General features: G+C 46.0%; 2 protein-coding genes across 2 annotated transcripts in view; one reads left to right on the top strand and one right to left on the bottom strand.

Moving 5' to 3' along the window:
• Positions 1–22,085, bottom strand: part of RSPH14 (radial spoke head 14 homolog) — a gene marked incomplete at its 5' end in the record, with an annotated part of 89,104 nt that overhangs the window by 32,597 nt on the left and 34,422 nt on the right. The gene's annotated exons all lie outside the window — the stretch shown is intronic.
• GNAZ (G protein subunit alpha z) overlaps positions 1–22,085 on the top strand; it is a 64,956-nt gene that overhangs the window by 19,936 nt on the left and 22,935 nt on the right. The gene's annotated exons all lie outside the window — the stretch shown is intronic.

Raw genomic sequence — 22,085 nt, 5'->3', positions numbered from 1 at the left:
CTTCCTACCTCAAGGATCTCATATTTTTCCTCCCTTTACCAGAAATGGAGCCTATCAGAGCAACTGAGTTTATTTATTTATTTTATATTTGATGCTTCTAGACCGCCCCCTCTCCTGAAAGGGACTCGGGGCGGTGTACAGTCCATACAAAATATAACAGAATACAATAAAAGTTAAATATGTACAGTTGACAGTTGGCATGGAGGAGGTTAAAATGCAATTAAAAGAACTGTACAAAGCTAATATAAATATAAGTTTAAACCCCTAAAATAGATACAGTAAATTAAAAAACCCCTAAAATAACCAGATATAATACATTTGCCAGGAGGGACAGTTGTAATTATGCCAGGCCTGCTAATCGGAACAGGTGGGTCTTCAATTTTTGCCGGAAGGAGCGGAGGTCAGAAGTGGTTCTAATATCGGGGGGGAGGTCATTCCAGAGGGTTGGGCCCATCACAGAGAAGGCCCTACTCCTCGGTGTCACCCGTTGGCATTGCCTAGTGGACGGCACCAGGAGAAGCCCCTCCCTGTGTGAGCGAATTGGCCGCAGGGATGTATGTGGGAGGATGCGATCCCGCAAGTAACTAGGTCCCGTGCCATGGAGCGCTTTAAAGATAGTAATCAGCACCTTGAAACGCACCCGGAAAACCACAGGTAGCCAGTGCAGCTCGCGCAGGAGAGGTGTTACGTGGGAGTACCTCGTACTCCCCATCACAGCCCGCGCGGCTGCGTTCTGAACTAACTGCAGTCTCCGGGCGCGTCCCAAGGGCAGCCCCATGTAGAGAGCGTTGCAGTAATCCAGGAGGGACGTCACCAGCGCATGAGTGACCGTGCGTAGGGCATCCCGGTCCAGTAGGGGGCTCAATTGGCGTACCAGGCGAACCTGGTGGAACGCCCCCCTCGCCACGGCTGCCACATGGTCATCCATTGACAGCCAGGCATCAAGGAGGACGCCCAATTGCGCGCCCGTTCCACAGGGGGCAATTGTTCGCCCCCTATGGCCAGTGATGGAGTCAGCTGGCTGAACCGAGGTGCCGGTAGCCACAGCCACTCAGTCTTGGAGGGGTTGAGTTTAAGTCTGTTGTCCCCCATCCAGACCCCGACGGCCTCCAAACACCGGGACATCACTTCGACAGCCTCGTTGGGGTGGTTTGGAGTTGAAATATACAGCTGAGTATCATCAGCGTAGAGGTGATACTCAACCCCAAAACCACGGATGATCTCACCCAGCGGCTTCACATATGTGTTGAACAGGAGAGGCGAGAGGACCGACCCCTGTAGCACTCCACAAGTGAGTGGCCTCGGGGTCGACCTCTGTCCCCCTGTCAACACACATTGCCTCCGGTCGGAGAGGTAGGAGCCGAACCACCACAAAACGGTACCTCCGACTCCTATCCCCTCCAACCGGCGCAATAGGATACCATGGTCGATGGTATCAAAAGCCGCCGAGAGGTCTAATAGGACCAGGATAGAGGAACAACCTCTATCTCTGGCCCTCCAGAGATCATCAACCAACGCGACCAAGGCTGTCTCTGTGCTGTGCCCAGGTCGGAAGCCGGACTGGCGTGAGTCTAGATACTCGGATTCGTCAAGGTGTCGTGGAAACTGCTACGCCACCACATTCTCAACAACCTTCGCTAGAAACGGAAGGTTGGAGACTGGACGATAATTAGCTAGCTCCATTGGGTCGAGTGAAGGCCTCTTAAGTAAGGGCCTCACCACCGCCTCCTTCAAGGCGGTTGGTAAGGATCCCTCACCCAATGAGGCATTCACCAGGCCCAGAAGTCAGCCTCGGGTCACCTCCCAAGATGCCAGTACCAACCAGGAGGGACACGAGTTATCCAGAGCCGTTTCGTTCATTAACCATTTGTGCTTGCTGAGTCTGAATATGCACAGCCTCTCTTTGGGGGGATAGATGTGTCAGTCTCCTGTCAAAGGAGAGGAGAGACATCGGTTTTAGAGGTGCAGTTGAGGAAATAATTCTACAAATGGGATCTCTCATTTACACGAAACTGATTTTGATTTTAGTTATTAACTTTTAATAAATGTTAATTTTTCATCCCGGCTGGGGAGTCTGGCCTTGGGAGAGAGATAAATGCATACATATAGTCAGACAGACAGGTATAGGCATGCATAGGTACTCGCATGTAGAAAGAGAGATGAGGAAAGTGTCGAGGGTTGGCTTCAGTAAAATTGGACAATCTTAAATATAGGTAGGTTTAGGAACCAAGCAGTGAAGAAGGATTTGTGTGTCCGTGTGTGTGTGCTTGCAGGATTTTATCTAACTTTGTGGGGCGGGCAGGAAGCATCTTAAATTCCGTGTTAAATTTCTTTTGAGTAAATATGGTAAAATCAGGTTGGAATTTGAGCAAACATAATTATGGAAATCTCCGACTATATAAAACTGTTTTCAGGCTGTTGTTTTTACCCTCCTAAACTTGATCTTTATTGTCAATTTTCTTTGGTCCTTCAAAATCTTGCCTTGCTATAGAATTTCTCTATGGCAGCAACATGAATCTGCCCTGCACTCTAGTATCCATCTCTTCTGATAGACAGCCTGGATAACCCCACTGAACTCCAGGAGGAGGAGAGTACCCAGAGTTAAGGCCCTGCACATAGCCATCCAAAGGATGAGGTCCGTGAGTTCAACTCCTGGCAAATGCTCTGAATCCCATAGAATAAGTCTGAGAAGCCCCAGTAAAGGACAAAGCCATCGCTTTAGTGCATCTGGTGGCACTCCACATCGCAACTCTATTATTATTATTATTAATTAAATTTGTTTGCCACCCATTTTGCCACAAGGTGACTCAGGGGGTTTATAACGGTATGAGCCCTTCATTGATCATGGACTTTGAGAATGATATCGTTTACATTTCTTTAAATGATAACTTCTGGGAACCCAATTTCCTTTGTCTCAGCCACATTGTCTTTCTAGGGATCCCTAGAATTCAGGCGTAGAGGCCACAGGCACACATCCAGGCCTGCCCCCTGTACTTTGCACCTCCTTCTTCCGTTCCTCCTAATGGATATTTACCTGCTCTAAAATAGGAGTTGAAGAAAGAGCTCAGGGTTTCTTCGAATCACTTCTGACCGTCACACAGCTTTGTGTCCATAGAAACGGAGAAAAAGTTCACCCGTTTCCTCACGTTGTACTGTGTTTGTAGGATGCATTGCAGTAGTGATGCAAATCCTCACAATTGAGATGCAGTTGTGGGGAATTGCAGGCAGCATCAGGCAGGCACAAGAGCTGCTTCATTCCGAGAGACCTTCATCTTGCAGCAAATGATGGGAGAAGAGAATTTCATTTTGAGTCCCGAGGTAGTTTAGAGAGAGCTGGCTGCAGCCAACATTACATAGTCAATGTTCTTGCGTATAATAAAGATGCTCTGGAATCACATAGATAAGAGATCTGTGGAAAAGATCTGAAAATGATCAAGAATGTAGAAAGAAAATGCAAATTCAATGGAAGAGAATATTTGTAGCTCATGGTTGAACTGTTGGGTCCATGGTACTCTGAGCTAGGTTGTTTTTCTTACAGACGTTTCAAGACCCAGGTAGGTAACATCATCAGTGCAAACCCACTGCCTTTTAGCACTAGTTGCTACCTAGTTGGGTCATGAAACGCCTGTAAGAAAACCACCCAGCTCAGAGAGCACCAAGAACCCCAAAGAAAATGTAGTTAACTGAAAACATTTGGAGATTATAGTCTGCAGGGAATCTCCGTCAACCAGGGCCCAAAGGTGCTTTTTCAGGAGGCAACTTCCTGTGGCTTCCTGAAAAAGCCCCCGTGGGACATTTGGAGCATATGCGGAATGACAAAACGGAAAGCTCTCACCTGCTCAGTGCAGAAACCCTCATCAGGTGTTCCGGTTGTCCCAGCATCCACCTGGGATGACCACTGGAACACATTCAGGGAAAGCAAGGGCCTCGTGGGGTGGAAGGACAGGGAGAAACAAAAGGTTGGGGGCAAAAGAGAAGCCCAAGAGGAGCTGCCCTCAGAGACGAAGGGGGCGGTCAAAATGACCGATATGCAGGTAGCCCTTGAAGGAGAACCCTTCATGTGGTGATCTTTTGAAGTTACAATGGACCTGAAAAGTGGCTTCCCCTTTCTGCTTCTCCCCTTTACAACCACTGCAGCATCTCCAGGTGATCAGAATTTGGATGCTTGGCAACAGAGCTGCATTTATGACCGTTTTGGTCTCCCAGGGTCATGTGATCCCTGTCTGCAACCTTTGCAGCTGCCTTCCAACAGGCAGAGTCTTTGGAGAAGCTGGAATGGCTGAATGACCCCATGATTCTCCTGCCAAGCATGGCAAAAAAGGTTATAAAGCTGGATGCGACTCACTACGAAGCCTCCTTTGCTCAGCAGTGGAGATTCTGGTCCCAGTTGTGCTTGTAAACGGAGGATTGCCTGCCTCCCCAATGGCCATCGTATTCCCAACTGACAGCGATTTCAATTGTTCCCCTGATCATGAGATTACAGTTAGTCCTCGTTTAATGTCCACTTGTTCAACAACTGTGTGAAGTTACAGCTGCACTGAATGAGGAGTACTTATGATAGTCTTACAAAGTCCTTTCTTTCAGGCTTATTTGTGTCGTGTGTGTCCCCCCCCCCCCCCAGGGCTGGTGTGTCCTTCAGAGTTTTTTAAGTTTTTTAAAAAAGCTTCAGTTCTACTGAAGTCTGAGCAAGCCTGGCACTGAAAGGACGATGAAGAAAAAGAAAGGACCTCTTGATGTGCCTTTTGGAATACATCCAAGGTTTTGGTTTTGACAAGAAGGATACCTGTGGCTCTCTGCTCATGGCCTCTTTGTAAGAAAGCCATGGGATGGACCCAGGAGTCAACCCTCTGGGGTGGCTCCCATGGGAATGGGTCACTTTCATGCCTAAAGAGTACTCCTTTTATGAGACAGCCGCCAACACCCCCAACCCCAAGGTCTACGGAGGTTCTGCCATCCAGGTCACGGTTGTCCCAAGGGTGCTTTTTCAAAAGGCAACTGGACTTCCTTTTTGTTCCTTGAAGATGTTTTGCTTCTCATCTAAGAAGCTTCTTCCGTTCTGACTGAATAGTGGAATATGCAAGGATTTATATTCCTTGCAGTCACTGTTCACACTATTTAGGTGACCCCGAGGGCATAAATAAACTTCCAAGTGGTCTCAAGGAGTCTCAGAGAGAGCTCTGAGGAACAGTTGACTGCAAGGAATATAAATCCTTCCATTCTCCACCATTCAGTCAGAAATGAAGAAGCTGCTTGGATGAGAAGTAGAAGTCTTCAAGGAAAAGCAAAGTCTCTTGAAAAAGCACCTTTGGGAGACACAGACACACAGACACACCCTTTACTGTACATTTGTGTCCTTATTTCCATCCAAGGGAAGGCAGCCAGTATTGGCTAGAGGAGGAGCCCCAGCTCACGCCTGCCAATTCTCATCTAAAGTCATCAGCTCCTGTCACTGGATCTTTAGTTCCGTAAGGGAGGCCGGCTCTTTTTTAGAGCCAGAGAAAATTACAGCTGTGGCTTCTTTACAGTAAGTGCCAAACTTGAATATTCAGGATCTGAGAGCTTTTATAGACAATCTAGCAGAAATGTTTTGTGAATAATGTAGCGCTCACACTGTTTTTCACATTCCCTGAGCAAAAGAGAAATTGGCCAGACTGCATTGTTGTTTTGGTCAACGGTAAGGAAACAGAGTCCTCTAGGTTAACCAGCTGCTGAGCCACATCTGGAAGGCTGCACTTCCAGTTGCACATCCACTAAGAAGATGAAAGCAGAGCTGTGCACCTGTGGGAAATATTTGTGTCACTCATTATAGCTGCAAACAGAGTGTAGTACATGATTATTATAATTCACACTGATGTACAAACAAATTAGTGTGAAGTTCTTCCCTTGAGATGCTGTTGTTTTGCACCACTCCCTTAAGCGTTCCCATGCCCTTTGCCACTCCTCACAAATTACAAATACTTTTCCAGCCATGGCTAGCCAGAAAATAAATGGTTTGCTTCACCCATTATATCAAGCCATTTGATAACGTGGACTACAACCTACTTTTTCATGAGCTTGAAAAATGTGGGCTACACAGTATCACCACCCGATGGATTTGTAGCTGGGGAGCCTGCAGTCGGGTACCCCAAGGCTCTGTGTTAGGCCCAGGACTCTCTTCAATATCTTCAGAAACGGTTTAGAGGAGGGGAGAGAAGGGGAACTCATCACATTTGCAAACAACACCAAGCTGGCAGGAATAGCCAACACCCCAGGAGAGAGGCTTAAGATCCAGATGGGTGCTCCATCACTGGAGGCTTTTAAGAAGAGACTGGACAGCCATTCGTCTGAAATGGTCTAAGGTCTCCTGCTTGAACAGGGGGTTGGACTAGAAGGCCTCCAGGGTCCCTTCCAACTCTGGTGATATTCTATGATATTCTATGTTCCCAGGTAGAAGAAAAGACATGGAAAGGAGCAACACAACTCTTCCTGTTACAGGGCATGCTGACAAATTAAAGATTGAGAGATCAAAACCAAACATGCTAGAATGCTGAAATCGTTTATCTCCTACTTTCCTTGCCAGCTTCTGTTTTAGAAAATTAGAAAAGAGCCAAGGGACTGCTAATTTCTAAAATGCCCTGCTGAGATGAAGGTGATGATCCAGACCAGGCTAGGCGTAGTTTCTCTGATGAGTAGATAGGGGGAGAGAGGGGTTCAGTTCAGTTATATGTCCGTGGGGTGTGGAAAAACAGAGTAGAAATGAACCAAAAGACCCCCGAATCTTGCCAAGATAAACGTCACCTTTAGTGTCATTTATAGAGGTTTTCTTTCCCAGCCTCAAATCATACTTGGACATGCTCCAGTTTATCAAGGTCCTTCCGACAATGCAATGCTACTGAAGGCAACATTCGCTTTGTGTAGAACATGGCTTGACTTGAGGGTAAAGCTGGACTTCAGTCACTGCAGCCTGTTAAATGAATCTTGCTAGCTTTTGCCCCCCCCCTTCCAGCTTCTCTGACTGCCATGTAAAACATGGAGCAGAATGACTATTGGCTGTTGCACTAGAAGCAAATGGGCATCAGATACAAGGAAGACCATCGCCATGCAGGTCTCGGGCAGGTCCTTTAGTGGTACAGCCTCAGCACGCCAATAAAACCCACCAGCGTTCTTCTCCACCTGGTTGGGCTTCTGGCTCCCTCTTATCTTCCTACCTGAGGTAGGCTACTCTTGGTTGGAAACTCCTGGACTCAGGGGATGCCTGTGTTTCATGGGTAACTCCACTTCACCTGGCGTCCTTGGTCTGTTCCTTGTGAAAAAACGGCATGTCGTCCTCAGCCTACAAGCAGCATTTATGTTGCTAAGTAAGAAATATTTTGAGTGAGTTTTGCCCCATTTTACCACTTTTTCTCGCCACATTTGTTAAGGGGATTAGATTAGGGCAGTTCTTAAATGAGTGACCTGGGTGTTAGGTAAATCCGGTTTCCCCACTGGCTTTGCTTATCAGAAGGTTGCATGATAAGATACCTATGTGGGTAGTACCCAGACACGCGATAGAGAATATAAGTATAGAACAAAAACAGGATGTAATTACATATAGAGAACTTCTTAATATAGAGAGAGGTGTGCTACAGTTAAAGCTTTTGAACGTATTAAGAGAGGAAAGGGTAATTCAAACCTGGTTCCAGTATGGACAGTTACAAGCTAGATGGAAAAAAAATCAGACAATTGGTATCACGCAAAATGAGGATAGTTTGGTAAAACAAATTAGGGACCAGAGTCAAATGCATATAAAAAGGTTGTATAATATACTGATAGAAATAGAAACAGAGTTAGTTAAAGACTGTATGATAAAATGGGCACAAAATTTCGAAGAGCCAATAATGATGGAAACATGGGAAAAGATTTGGGTAAGAAATGTAAAATTTACACAAGCTCAGAATTTGAGAGAGAATTTTTATAAGATGTTGTATAGATGGCATTTAGATCCCAAAAAGTTATCTTGTATGTATCCGAATTTACAACCTAAATGTTGGAGATGTGATTGTGCTAATGCTACGTATTACCATATATGGTGGACTTGCAAAAAGGTCAAAGCATTTTGGATAAAAATATGGTGGGTTATTCAAAATATACTTAAAAAGAGGATAGAGTTCACTTCCCAGCTGTTTTTGTTAGGTATAATTACAGACTGTACAGTTATAGAGACTAATTGGATTTTGAACTTAACGACGGCAGCAAGATTGTTGGTGGCGCAGTACTGGAAGAGGGAAGAATTGCCTACTATTCAAGAATGGACGCTAAAAGTAGTAAATCTAGCAGAGATGGCCAAAATCTCAGCATATTTGAAGGACCATTCAGATGAGAAATATAAGTTGGAATGGAGAAGATGGATTGACTATATTCAAAATAAATATAGGACTAGAAAATTTCAATTAGCTTATGAGTGAAGGCACAAGGAATGTTACAATTTACCTAAAGTTAGCTTAACAAAAGGGGAATTAAAGCACAAGAGGAGGTAGGAGGTTAAAATCAGTTAGCTTATGTTAGCGTATGATTGTTAAATGTTTATACCCTGTATTTTGCTCTGGGAGGTTGAGGGGAGGGAGGGCCGCAGGGTGGGAAGGGGAAGAGGTAATATTTGTAAATTTTGTTAAAACCTTTAATAATAATAATAATAATAATAAGGTTGCTAAAGGTGTGTGTGTGTGTGTGTGTCTCACATGACTCCAGGACACTGCAACCGTCATAAACGTGAGTCAGTTTTCAAGCATCCAAATGATGATGGGAATGCTGCAACGGTTGTAAGTGTGAGAAATGGTCATAAGTCGCTTTTTTCAGCGCTGTTGTAACTGAACGGCCACTAAATGAACGGTTGTAAGCTGAGGTCTACCTGTGTATGCTTGCAGTCCATTCAGCGTGTTCCGGAGCCCCTCCTGAATTGTAATTATCCATTTGCATTAAGACAACAAAGAGAATGATTTCCCATAATCTGCGTAAAGCCCCTGCAATCCTTGGCTTGCCAAAATGGACCTGTCTTTATAGATGGGGCACCTTGTGTGCCTCTGCAGCCTGCCTGTTCACAGCCCATCCGATTCCCAACATTCGGCATTGCGCTGCTTTCCCCCTCCTCAGTCCACTCCCTGGATCAGCTCTGCAAGGCGTTTCCAAGCACGTCCTTCTTGGTTCTTGGGAGATGCCGTCCCTCTCTTGTGGGGAGTCCTTTATCTCAGAAATGCCTCCTGTTTCCGAAGAAATCAAACTGTTCCCACGGAGTCCATCTGCAGGGCCAGTTGTTCACTTCCAGCGTTCATTTCCGTCTGTTCTGGGCCACATGCGTCAAGATAACGGAAGGAAGAAAGCATCTTCCTGCAGCTCCTTCACGATCCTCTGGAGCTGTGTTCTCCATTCCCATGGGGATCAACAGAAGGGATCAACGTTTATCGGTGGGCTTTTAGAATCCCAGTTGTGTGCCCAGGAAGAGAGCCTGTCTCTCTTCATATGCTCTCTGTCTAACAGATGGTTGCGGAGGACTCAAGTTAGTAGGGAGTCTCAGATGTCTACCAGCTGTCTGCTCCTCCTCAGGTCCGAGGCAAGAATCCCTCCCTTCTGCCAAGGCTCCAGAGCCCTCTGTGCTTTCCTCAGGGTCCAGAAAGACCATCAACGGAGGGATGGAATCTATCCTGAAGCTCTACAGCTGGAGAGTTCTACTTGACATCCTCTGCCTTTTGTATTATTTCTTCATTTTTATTCATATTCTTCGCATTACTTCATTTCTCTGCCCTATCAATTTGATTTCCTTTTGTTTTCTGGGAAGTTTCTTGCTACCATTGTTCTCCACAAGTGCTTCCTGACTTCCATTCAAGAATTATCCTAGCGTACCCCATCTTTCCTGATCAACTGGGGAATAATTTTGACATGTTGATAACTCAGGGAAAAACAAACATTTATTTTTTTTTCAACAGAAATAGTACAGTAGCATGAAGTCCATCCTACTCTCAGTAGTGTTTGCTCTGTTTCAGTATTTGTAAAAGAGTATGGAGTTGTGCACCATCTGGAGAAGGAAAGTGAAGGAGAGTAAAGAATAGAGGTCAAGACTTCTCTTTCCTATTCCAGAATGTAGTATCTAGAACAATCGAATGAGGCTACAGAAAACATTAGATTGACATTCTTATCAGCTTTAGTAACAGTTTTACAACTCTTTCAAAGACATCCCAATAGTCTCTCTGATCCTGGTGGGAAATATCCAGCCCGGCAGAGAGGAGGGACCGAGCATAGAGCTATCCTGGAGTCACTGTGCATTTAGTGGGCAACCACAAAAGGATTCGTGGAGCCTTAACCGTATTGTTACCGGGAGTTTGCTGCCAGACTGGGGAGATTCATTAGGCGGAACATAAAGTAGCTGCCTTAGGCTTACCTCGGGGCCCTCCACACCCCGACACTTGCCTCACCTTGTGGCTGCAGCACCGGCATGTCACTCGGCCTCCTGCTTCATTGTGGCTGCAAGCAAGCAGAAGAAGTGGGCCAGTGGCCACGCGGGATCTTGCTGGACGGTGCTGTTGGAGCCACCACAGCAAAGTGAGGCAGTTGTCGGGGCAGGGATGGCCTGGCTGCGGAGGCCCTGAGCTTAGCCGGTGTAGTGGCACTCAGAAGAAATAGACAACATGAAATCAAGATCCCTGCTTAAGATAAATGCCCTCCCTCTCTCCCTCCCTACAGATTCTCTCTCCAATCCCAAGAAAACAAGAATTCTAGTTCCTGTCTTATTGAAGGATCGTATTGTCTCTTTTTGCTTTCCCCCCAAACATTAAACGAGGCCTCCAGAAAACAAAATGTTGCCCACTCCTTATTAACAACAAATATTGAACAAACACCATGAACTTTAGATCAATTATTATGATTGGATGATATATTTTGAATTGCCATGTAATGATTATTTGCTGAAACATATATAGGCTTCATTAAAACACATGCTTTTCTAGACTATTAGGATCATAATCTTTGGTTGCCAAGATATAAAAAAGATGTTGAGATTCTGGAAAGAGTGCAGAGAAGAGCAACAAAGACGATTAGCGGGCCGGAGGCTAAAACATATAAAGTATAGTGAAAAGAAGGACTAGGGGGAGATATGAGAGCAGTGTTGCAGTATTTGAGGGGCTGCCACAAAGAAAAGGGGTCAACTTGTTCTCCAAAGCACCTGAAGGCAAGACAAGAAGCAAATCAATCGGAACTAACCAAGGAGAGAACCAACCGAGAACTAAGGAGAAATTTCCTGACAAAACAAGAAACCAGTGGAACGGATGGCCTTCAGAAGTTGCGTGTCCTCCATTGCTGGCGGTTTTCAAGAGGAGATTGGGCAGCCATTGGTCCAGAATGGCATATAGGGTATCCTGCAGAAGACCTCCAAGGTCCCTTCCAACTCTGTTATTCTGTTACAAGTTACGATTCAGATCAAGGAACTTATCTTTTAACCCATTCCTGTTATTCCCATATTGTAGTTACAGCGTTTGATGTTTGATTTTAAAGTTTTATTAAGGATCCGAAGTGAGGGAGCAGGAATATTAAGATACCTGGCAGGAGTAAGAATAGAATTGTGAGAACGATGCTTCATGAACCCTTGTAGAAAAAATCCCAAACAACTGGAAAAAGATAAGCAACAACAACCCCCCCCCCCGAATGTCTGAAGAATAAAAAGAAGGCACCTAGGTCTGCCTTGCCTCTTAAATCAGCAGTTGACAAATATCACACCTTAGTTGACTGGAACTCTGACAAGCTCTAAATCCTTGGATGAGAATATAATTGTAAAACCTTTTAAGGTCAAAGTTGTAAAGTGAATTAACAGAGAAAAGTGATACGTCAGGGGTGTCCAAACTTGGGAACTTTAAGACTTGTGGACTTCAACTCCCAGAATTCCCAAGTTTGGACACCCCTGTGATACGTCTTGCGTAGCATGCTAAATTCATAGTCGTATATGCCCAACTTGATGGCACCTGGAAAGCTAAGAAGGGTTGTACCTGTTTAATACTTGATGTGAATCCTTCAGAAAAGCTATAGGTTAGCCAAAAAGTCCCAGTCGGAAGCAAGGGAAATCATTGACGATGTGTTGTTCGCAAAAATACCTGTGAAGAAGTCACTGTATTTCAACCCTCTTCCGATCCTTTCTCTTGACTGCCTCAGAATTCATGTTTTCTTCTCCTTGCTTTATTTCTAATTAACGTGATAGATACTGCTATTATCTTTATATATATATCTCTAAGCCTTTTAAATTAAATTTATATCCACTTGCGTTATTTAATATGCCCAACTCCGCCTTCCTTAATCCTTTTGCCATTATATTTAATAAAGAATGTAACTGTCTCGCCGTAACAGCAGATATCATCATAAACAAAAGAAGTTGAACACATACTGGTATTAACATTTGTTACCATGTGGTCTTTTTCCTTATTATTTGACTCCTAATTGAACTTTTGATTGAGCAGGGACAGTTCACTTGGAAATTGTGTCGTGTTCAGTCTAGGATTTTATTTTTGAATTGTCCTCCAATTACACTTCTAGTTTTTCCCCCCTTTCAGCAGTGCTGTTATTGTTACTTGTATAAAATGTCCATCATCTGACAAAAATGTAAAAAAACAATTTTAAAAAGTTAAAAAGAAATCAATTATATAGAAAGAAAAACCTCAAAGGTCTTTTTCTGTTTCTCTCTCCTCTGGGCTTTGCCTCACAGCAGGATAAGATTAGGAATTATTTTCTTGAGGGCAACTGTTGACCTGCTGCCAATCTGTATCTCAAGTCTGATCCTGAATTGCCATCCTTCTGGCTGGAACACCTGCCTTCCTCCTCCTCCTCCTCCTCCTCGCTTGCCTTTTGTAGTATCTTCTCCGATGAAGAATTCTGGAAAATTGGAAAATGTGCTTGTATGTTTTGTGCAGTCCCATGAACAATATTATCTGGTTCTGGAAATTAGCTCTGTGTTGCTTCCCGTTGCTTTCTGCAATTTCCTGTAATAATCTTTATGGGGATTAATAATACATTGCCCCTTTCTTTCTGAGCCTTGGTAACCAGTTACGAGTGTACCGTGTAGGCAAGCGGCTGCTGGAAAGGGAAGAAAGGAGCCTGCGCTTTGAAGGGCTTTGCTTTTTCAGCCCTTCAGCTGACCTCATGGACTGGAGTTGGCCAGGATCAGAGGGGGCTGCTTTGTGACTCTCTTCCCTCTCTTCTCAGGCTGCTTTCCCAGGGAGGCTTCCTCACCTGCAGCCCAGGAGGATTCCCTGTTTCCATGCCAAAATCAGGAACATTCTTAACAGCCACCTTCACCTTTTGCTTTTTCCCAGATCGCCTAGGACTCCGTTGCCATGGGGTCTCTCCTTCCCCTACCTGTCCTCCTGGGCCGTTTATTCTTCCCTCCTTCCTCTTGTCCTGCCTTATCTGACCCATTTCGTAGACTGTTATTGAACACCTGGCAGTTGTCCAGGAACATTTATTCAAAGCTTTCTTTATCCACCCTTGAAGAAAACTGTACTGGGTCCTTCAGGTATGTTAATTACTGCCCTATATTGCTCCATCCCTTTTGGTTGAAAATCCTTCAGAGACTGCTGTCCCACAAGTCATTTAACCAACCACAATCTGGCCAATTGCAATGGAGTGTGAATGACTTTGGGGATGAGGTCAAGAGATACAGGGAACAGTCAGAGAAGAGAAGCAGGAGCCCCCAGTGGCCTAATGGTCAAAGGAAAAAACTTAGGAAGAACATGTTGCAGTTGATAAGATAGTTTAAAAAGTTGCAGGAAATCTCTATTTTCAGACTTGCAAGATTCTGCTAATGTAGCCTTACAATAAAGTAGATTTAGCTCACCTAGTCAGGGAGGCTGACGCCAATCCAGGTCAGAGTTCTGGACATGTCATTCTAAGAAAATGGGTGGGGGATGATGCTGTGGTTGCCAAGTGCTATTAGATCTATCCAAGGACTTGACTAGGCTATCATCCCTGAGCAAGACTGGCAATTGGTTCCCTCTGGATGCTCTGCTTCAGGCTCCTTGTGCTCTTTGGGGCTCCCACTTTCAGAGGGGTTCCCCAAGCGTCTAATGCTGGTCCTACGAGGGTGTTTTCCCCTTGTACACGATTCCTCTTGGCTGGTAATTTCACAATGAGCCTTTATATCACCTGGGTCAATTATAAGGGCGGCAGCTGTTCGTGTGATAAATATGTTGTTAAATTTTAACAGCAGTATTTCAGCTCCACATTTTCCCCTCTTAAGCCTTCTTTCCCTCCCCTTTTAGAGCTGCGAGAGGTTCCTGTGTCAGTGGCCGGGTACTTTGGGGTTCTGCTAGATTTCGTGTTTCTCAACCTTAGCAACATTAAGAGGTGTGGACTTATATTCCCAGAATTCCCCAGCTGACTTGAAGTCCACACCTCTTAAAGTTGCTCATGTTAAGAAACACAATGCTGGATGATGATACGCTCTCCTTGGCCAGTTGTAGTGGCAAGTGTAAAAATATGTCTTTCTTTCCTATTGAGCATCCAGTGGATTAAGGGGTTCCTATTGTTGCACATCCATTAATTCAAACTCTGAAGGTTTCTCATCCGGATACTACAACAGTCTATGAGTGGGTCTTCCTGTGTCCTTTCTTCAACGGCTACCTTTGCAGTGCAGCTTGTTTTGGTCTTCCCTCCTTTTCTGCCACGTTTCCTCCCACTGCAGAGCTTCCCTCTCGTTTGTGGCAAGATGCTATGTTGGGACGGGTGGTGTAAGGCGGGTTCTCCAAAACTCTTTCGAGTCCTCTTCATGAAGGTTTTTTCTTCCTTAAATGCCATTCATTTGCATCCTTAGAGAGGATCTTGGGAGAAATCTTATTGAAGCTTCTAGGTTGGACTTGTTCTTTGGTGCTGAAGTGTGTGGACTAACCTTTCCTAGATGGAAAGAATCTTCTGACGCCTTCAGAAGGAAGGTTGTAGGTGCCTGTGAGTCTGGGAAAAGATTTTAAAAGATCACCAAGCAATTGGATATCAATCATTCCAATGTCTGGAAAATCATCCAAAAGTGGAGAAGATTCCCAATAACAGCCAACCTGCCCAGGCCAGGCCTTTGCTGGTCAGTGCCCAAAATAAAACGACTGACTAACCGCTCAGGCCAGGCTGTTCCAATTAGATTCATCTCAAGAGCAGAATGCAAGATGCTGAAAAAACTCCCTAAGAATCCCAGAATTTTGTCACGTGACCTTCAGGTAGATCTCGTCATTATTGATGCCAAAGGACATGACTCTACCATTAGAAAGAAGCTGCACAAATTAGATCTGCATGGGAAGTGTGCCAAGATACCTTTGCTGTCCTTTCTGGGCATCAGGGCGAGGCTAATGTTTGCCCATGAATACCTAGGGAAAGACCAAGACTTCTGCAACAATGTACTCTCGACATTTCTATTTAGCCATAGAAGCAGAAGATGTGTTTGGTGATATCAAAGATAGCATTTCACCTGAAGAACCCCATACCGACTGTAAATCATGGTGGTAGAAATGTTCTGGTTTGGGGCTGCTGTGCTGCATTGGGCCCTGGACAGCTGCCCGTCATGGAATCCGCCATGAACTCTGGGCACTTGAGGGTCACGCGGGAGCATCTCTCAGAAGATTGAGGTTCAACTGAAAGTGGACCATGCAACAAGACCGTGATCCTAAACCCCAGGGAACGACTGGAAAAAGAAGTGGCCAAGTCAAAGCCTGGATCTGAATCCCACCGAGATGCTGAGGGGGGTTTGCGCTTGGCTCTGCGTGCAGAAACCCCCCCAACACCCCCAGCTGAAAACATTCTGCATGGAGGAGTGGAAAGAAATCCCATCATTCCGAAGACGGACAGACAGTCACGAGAAATGCCTGCTAGAGGGAGCTTCTGCCAAAGGGCTCAGGGATCGGCCTTGGAGCTTCCTTTTCCCCCACAAGGAAATGGCAGACCTGTTCATTTGTTGTTGGATAAATGATTGCAAAGTCCACTTTTCATACTTAAAATATTGATATAGCCATATATGCTAAAAAAAGATTTAAAAATACACGAGGTGCACTTATTTTTATACATGGCTGTATAATCCATGTGTTTACATAGAATTTAAGAGAGGAAGAAAAGCAATACCTTAATGTAATAACAGGGTTATAATGTTGCAAAAATAGGAATTTACTTTAAAAATATTTTAAATATTTTTATTAAAATATTTTAATTCTTCAGTTGTTAAAATGAATATGGTACTTTACCAAGGCAAGTTTCTTTTCCAAATGATTCTCAAACAAATTGAAAACCAGATATTTCTGGATAAATAGGTAACGAGCTACACATGTCTCAGTAAAATACCAAGGGTTAAATTCAAGATTTTATAATTCCGGCTGGCGGCTCCAAAGTTCAAAGAGTATCACCCTCCTGGTTGCTTAATATGGATGACCGAATGGACTGTGGCTCCTCTCTCTGGAAGGAATGGGGCTTCAGAGCCTCTGCATCAAGATCCGCAGCTGAGATCAATTCATAAGATATAGGTCAATACTAAGGAATGTCTGAAATGAATAGAGGAGAAAAATCAGTCCAGATTTATCTCCTCTTACTTTGCTATTATTATTATTATTATTATTATTATTATTATTATTATTATTATTATTATTATTATTATTATTATTATTATTATTATTATTATTACAAAGAGGAGGGGATAAAAACTCCACTCAGTGGAGAAACAACAATTTGTGTAGATTGCAGGATTTGGTTATTCATCAGAGAAATGCAAGATCTTTTGAGGCTCTTACTTCACTGTGGTCTCGTTCACCATTTGGCTTCAGTATTTTCAGATAAGCTGCATTGTATTAAAAACAACCACAGCAACAAAAAGAAACAGATTTGACTGGATTTGAGAAATCTTAGGACGCGTAACTTGGAACATCTGCTGGGCGTTATTTATAAACTACCAGTGAAGTTTTGACTCAGGAACTGAATCAAAGTTTGTGTGATTAAGTGAATCCAGAATTCAAATGCAGTAAAATTGTGTATCAATGACAATTTCAATGGAATAGGGATGTCTTCTGGTTGGTATACTATTCTAGTTATGTCCACAATAGAGAATGTGGGTCTCTCAAAATTGCTGAGAATGTAATGAGTAGATTGGATCATTCTTTCAAATTTGATGGCAATGTTGTAAAATTCAGCAGTTTTGAAAAAGGATTCATACTGGAATGAAACAGATCTTAAAATTTGAATTTTCATTTCAGTTTGTGATATTTTTTATTAAGCTTCACTAAGTTTATACAGATAGTCCTCGACTTACGACCACAATTGAGCCCAGAATTTATGTTGCTAAGTGAGAAATGTATTGATTTTTGCCCCAGTTTATGACTTTCCTTACCACATTTGTTGTGAGTCACTGCAGTTGCTAAATTAGTATCACCATTGTTAAGTGAATCTGGTTTTCCCATTGACTTTGATCACATGACCCCAGGACACTGCAGTCGTCATAAATATGAACAGGTTGTCAAGCCTCCGAATGTAAATCACATGGCCATGGGGATGCTGCAATGGTCCAGTAGTGGGGTACGACCGGTACGCCCCAGTATGGGGGAGCACCAGATACCGTTCCGGGACGATGCTCTGGAGGGCCCACCTGCCTGCCCTCCTTACCTGTATTTGAGCCGATCGGGGCTTACACGCACGGAGTGTGTGGCGCCTGCATGACACTCCGCTGAGCAGTTGGAGCGTCGTGGGCGGTAAGTATGCATGCGCACGCATGTGGTGGACACCCGGCCCCGTTGCACCGTACCGGAATCCACCACTGCCCCACCCCAAAGGCCGAGGGGGAAAATGTTTGCCTAGCCAAGCGTGGGGGGCTCCACCAAGATGGATCCTGGGGGGCATTGGATAGAAGGACTCAATCGAGCAGGGAAAAGAGCGGGTGGGGCAATGGCCGCTGAGAGATAAGGACCTCCTCTGCAGCAGGCAGGGATCATCATCTACCAGTAGTTCATTTTGATATAGGTCACCGTTCCTTCCTAGACAATCCAATGACAGCCCACAACACACAGCTGCTGTGATGCCTAAGGGGCCGCCTTTATTAGGTAAGAGTGCAACATCAGCAGAGCCCCCTCCAGCCACAGAACAATGAAGTTGGAAGGGACCTCTGGGGGCATGTAGTCCATCCCTCTGCTTGCTAATCAAGATGCTAAAACCTTATTTTCATAAAAGTCCAAGCCGCTTCCCATTTCCTGTAGTTATAATTGACCCTGTTCACTAACAGATGCTCTAGAACCTGCGTAGTCCTGCGATTCCTTGGGCCTAATGGGGTCAGGATTTGTATAGATCTATTGGGGTGCCAATCTTAACTGGTAAAGTTCGGACAACCAGTAAAATGGCTGCCAAAAAATAAATGCAAATTCCCAATCGTTTGCTCCTGTGTAGCAGGTCCCTGGTGTTTTGTGCTGCTCAGATCAGATAGTTGACCTCATAGCAATTTAGCAGCTTTGTTTCCGAATCAATTGTTAGTCACTAAAAACAAAACCAACAAAATACAAATTTTATTCATTTGATGACTAAAATAGCCCCAGGAAGATCAAAATAAATGAATACAAATTTGGTATTTATAAAATCACAAAATGACAGTTTTAAAATTCTGCCCTGAAGGTCTCTGAGATTCTAAACAGGGAATATTAAACTTCCTTGCAATAAGTAGCTGTGGCTGTTCAGGGAGCATCTCTGACGTGCAGTCCAGGAAGAGGGGAAGAAGGTTGATAAAAGAGGCACGATTCAGTCTCCGCACCCATTTAAACAAAAGGGCAGGAAAGAAGGAGGCAGCCTCCATTTCCTTCAAGGGTCCCAAAAGGGTCCCCAAAATGCAAAGGCATCTGAATGCCTTTGAATCTTCCTTGCAGAAGAGCAACTGACGGTCCGGCATAGAGGGAGCCTCCAGGGTGGAATTTGGCCACTGAAAATGGCCTTCCTAGCAGGTCTACAAAGTCATAGAGCTTTGGATCACGCTTAGCTCCTTTTCTAAATCCAGGTTGAAAATCCACTGTTTTATTTCCACTTGTGCCACTTGTCATAAGCATTTGAGATCAGATTATGAGTAGAATGACCATTGTCTTACCTGAAGGGTCCTTTTCAGGGCGCTGCTCTGGAGAGTCCAAAGAAGGGTTAAACACAGCCAATCTGCCCAGAACTGAATTGAAAACTTTAAGCCACGCCTCTGGTGCTGACTCTCCTCAGATTTATTCAATGAAGACGTGGAACAGTTGCGCGCTGAAACTTCAACTGGAAGTCTAATATGGAACAAGTCAAAAAATAGTCCAACAACAATAACAGAACAACAAACAACACTGTGACTTCACAAACACCAGCGGAGAATAGACCCCAGGGCGGGGTGGACTCTCCGTTGCAGCGCCCTGAAAAGGACCCTTCAGGTAAGACAATGGTCATTTTCCAGGGCGCTGCTCTGGAGAGTCCAAAGAAGGGACATGCCCAAGCTAACTGTCACTAGGGCGGGAAGGCTCAGCCATCAGGGTCGCTCCGCTGGTATGGATGCCCTGAAGAACACGCCTCCCAAAGGCCCCTTCCGCCGATGCAAAACTGTCCAGTTTGTAATTTCGGACAAATGGAGACAGAGAAGTCCAGGTGGCCGCCTTGCAGATCTCTTCAATCGGTGCCTGTGTAGACCAGGCAGCTGTGGTGGCGGCGCTTCTAGTCGAATGTGCTGTGATATTGCGAGGCACAGGAACGGACTGTAAAACGTGGGCAAGCGCAATGCAGGCTCGCAGCCATCCGCCGATGGTAGAAGAAGAGACCTTCTTGCCTTGAGAAGCTGGTTGAAAGGAGACGAATAGAGATTCGGATTTCCGAAAACTGGCCGTGCGCTTGATGTATCTGCGAATAGTCCTGCGCACATCCAGCATGTGCCAGCGCTTTTCCCTCGGGTGCCGAGGATGCGGACAAAAATCCGGAAGGACCACCTCCTGCGCCCGATGAAACCAGGAATTGACCTTCGGAATGAAGGAAGGGTCCAGCCTCAGGATTACTCTGTCGTTACGAATGAGACACAAGTCCTCTCTGACTGACAAGGCAGCCAGTTCCGATATGCGATGAGCAGACGTGATAGCGACCAGAAAAACCGTCTTGAATGTGAGGTATCTGAGACTGGCCATCTTAAGGGGCTCAAACGGGGGCCCGATGAGGGACCGCAACACTACATTGAGATCCCAAGATGGGTATCTGTGGACCACTGGGGGTCTCAGGTTGGTCGCTCCCCTGAGGAAACTGCGGATGGTCGGATTCCGGCCAAGAGATGCGTAGCCCTCAACTGAGAGGATGGTTGACAGGGCTGCCGCCTGGCGCCTCAGGGTGTTAGGTGCCAGGCCCTTGTCCAAACCTTCCTGCAGGAAGTCCAGGATGACAGGAACCGAAGCAAGGGGCGCAGACGTACCATGAGCCGTACACCAGCTGGCGAAGGATTTCCAAGTGGCGTCGTAGATGCGCGTCGTGGACTGCCGTCGTGACGCTTGGATGGTGCCAATCACCTTGTCTGACAACTTGCCTCTGCTTAGGAGATCCCTCTCAAGTGCCAGACGGCCAGCTGCAGCCACTGGGGTTCTGGATGTTGAAGGGCCCCCTGGCTGAGAGAGATGTCCTGTGGAGGAATCCGCCACGGTGGTGTGATCGAAAGACTCACCAAGTCTGCAAACCAGGTTCTCCTGGGCCAGTACGGTGCTACCAGCAGCACCTCCGCCTCCTCTGCTAGGATCTTCCTGATGACTCTGGGAAGAAGAGGTAGCGGGGGAAAAGCGTAAAGCAGACCTTTTGGCCACGGGCCGTGCAGCGCGTTGACTCCTTCTGCCCTCGGGTCGTGGAACCTTGTGAAGAACCGCGGAAGATGCGCGTTGGCCGCGGTGGCGAACAGGTCCACCAGCGGGAGGCCGAACCTCTGGGACAGTTGCTGGAACAGCAGCGGATGTAGACGCCACTCCGAGTGGTCGACTGTGGATCTGCTCAGCCAGTCCGCCTGAGTGTTGCTCGTGCCCGAGATGTGCTCCGCCTGAAGAGAAAGGAGATACCTCTCCGCCCATCGACCCAAGAGCTCCGCCTCCTTCATCAGGGATCTGGAGCGCGTTCCCCCCTGTCGATTGATGTGCGCCTTGGTGACGACATTGTCTGTCATGATGCGCACGTGGTGGCCCTGAACGGTGCTCTGGAAGCGCTTCAGCGCAAGCCTGACTGCCCTCAGCTCCAGCCAGTTGATGCTGTGAGCAGCTTCGGAAGGGGACCACCTGCCCTGTGCGAGCTGGTTGTGGCAGTGGGCCCCCCAACCGAACAGGCTGGCATCTGTTGTGATGGTGAGCCTGACTGGCTCCTTGAATGGCGACCCCTTTAACAGGGCCGGAGACAACCACCACTTTAGAGAGCGACATACCTCTGCTGGAACTGGAATCAGTCTTGTTGAGCTGCTTTCGTTTGTTCTTTGATATGGAAGCAGGAGCCACTGAAGGGGACGGGAGTGAAGTCTCGCCCAAGGCACGATAGACAGGCACGAGATCATCTTGACGAGGAGCTGTGAGAGCTGAACCACCTTGACTAGACGTGACTGCTGCACCTGAACGACCATCTCCCGAAGGCTGGCCACCCTTTCCGGGGACAGGGATACCGTGCACGAGGTGGTGTCGATGACGGCCCCTAGATGCTTCAGTCTGGTCGTGGGAACGAGATGACTTTTTTCCAGGTTGATGGTGAACCCGTGGTCCCGGAGTGCCTGCATGGTGTGTTCTAGGTCGCTGACAGCTTGTTGATGCGATGATGACAGAATGAGAACATCGTCTAGGTAACAGTGGAGTCTGACCGGACGTGACCGTAGAAAAGCTGCCACGGCTGCGAGAACCTTTGTGAATGTCCTGGGCGCCGATGACAGGCCGAATGGCATTGCCCGGTACTGGTAATGGAGGCCCGCGTAAGAGAACCTCAGGAACTTGCGGTGGGCTTTGCGGATAGGGATGTGGAGGTAGGCCTCTTTGAGGTCTATGGACGTTAGTATATCGCCTGGCCTGATGCCCCCAAGATGGACTGGAGGGACTGCATCTTGAACCTGCGATATGTCACGTGGTGATTGAACCTCTTTA

Source organism: Natrix helvetica, assembly GCF_964273705.1.
Source record: "Natrix helvetica genome assembly, chromosome: 14".
NCBI lineage: Eukaryota > Metazoa > Chordata > Lepidosauria > Squamata > Natricidae > Natrix > Natrix helvetica.
This window is presented reverse-complemented; position numbering and strand designations above follow the sequence as displayed.